A 1407-nucleotide genomic window follows, 5' to 3' on the forward strand; every position below is an offset into this window, starting at 1 on the left:
TCTATAGAGTTTAAATACTATTAAATACTATGGAACAAATGTCTTGAACTGTATTTAAGGCTATTTATTTTCCTTGCAGTGCCTTTTTTCTTTAAGTGGTTCTCATGCTGATTAAAATTTGGTAGAACATCTAGAGATACCAAGTCATTGTTATTGGCATTATCAAACTGGATTTCACAAGATTCCAAAAGAAGAATTACAATTCTGTAACCAGAATGCATTATTTGCTAGTGTGTGTGTGTGTGTATATAATATTAATAGTTTTATTAATAGCTAGTATGAGTAGGTTGTCCCCAGTTTTCCTAAAAATAGAAGTTGTAATTTAAATTTTCATTCATGGAGTTTTGGTATTTGTGCTAGTCCTCTAAATAGAATACACTGTGAACCCATCTTTGTACTTTTTATACTGTAGAAGGAGTTATTGTTGCCTTCTTGATTGCTTAGTCTAATTTACAGCTCTTTTATTTCCTGGATGTCTTTCATTTAAGTTCTAAAGTTAACGATCTTGATGCTGCTTTAGTTTCTTACTCCAGATAAGGTCCCATTGGGGCTATTACTTACTGTAGCCTCAAAATTTGGTTTATATATACTTAGCTCCAGTGCTTTTTTTCTAAAAAAAAAAAAAGTTGCCGGAACTCACACATGTCATACAACCCACTTTGCGTACCCTACAAGGTGCCATCCAAAAACGGTGCTGGAACTCCGTTCTGGGTGTTCTATGACAAAAAAAGCCCTGCTTAGCTCTGTCACATATTGAATATCTAGAAATATGACAGTGGAAATCCCTGAGAAAGCTTTTTTCCCTTAGGGCAATGGTGGTGAACCTATGGTACGGGTGCCAGAGGCGGCAATCAGAGCCCTCTCTGTGGGCACGCGCACCGTCGCCCCAGTCCTAGGCCTTCAGCTGGGTTTTATAAAACCTTTTCGCTTTAGGCCTCCGCCGTGTGCAAAAAAAAAAGGTTCAGTTAATCAGTCAATTTCAACTTCTTGCGGGGGAAAAAAAAGATCTTGCAAAGTTCGAATTGATTGATTGAACTTTTTAGTCCCACCCAGTCTGCCATTACCACTGCAGCCACGCCCACCCAATGGGTCATACCCACCCAATTGGCCACACCCAGCCAATGGGCCACACTTAGCCAATGGCCACACCCACCCGGCACCCGACGATGCATAAGTGGGTTTTTAGTTTAGTTTATTTAGTTTATTTAAATTTCTACCCCGCCCTTCTCCAAACGGACTCAGGGCGGCTTACAGCCATTTAAAACAAGTACGTAATACAAAAATACTAAATTTAAAATGTAATTAAAATAGAATATTAATTATTGGCCTTTTCTTGTTAAAATTATTTTAAAACCAAATTAAGATAACCCTTAGGCCAGTCCTGCTAGCTTAAATAGCCATGTCTTG

This window comes from Protobothrops mucrosquamatus, unplaced genomic scaffold, assembly GCF_001527695.2.
Source record: "Protobothrops mucrosquamatus isolate PMUCROS unplaced genomic scaffold, P.Mucros_1.0 scaffold4085, whole genome shotgun sequence".
Lineage (NCBI taxonomy): Eukaryota > Metazoa > Chordata > Lepidosauria > Squamata > Viperidae > Protobothrops > Protobothrops mucrosquamatus.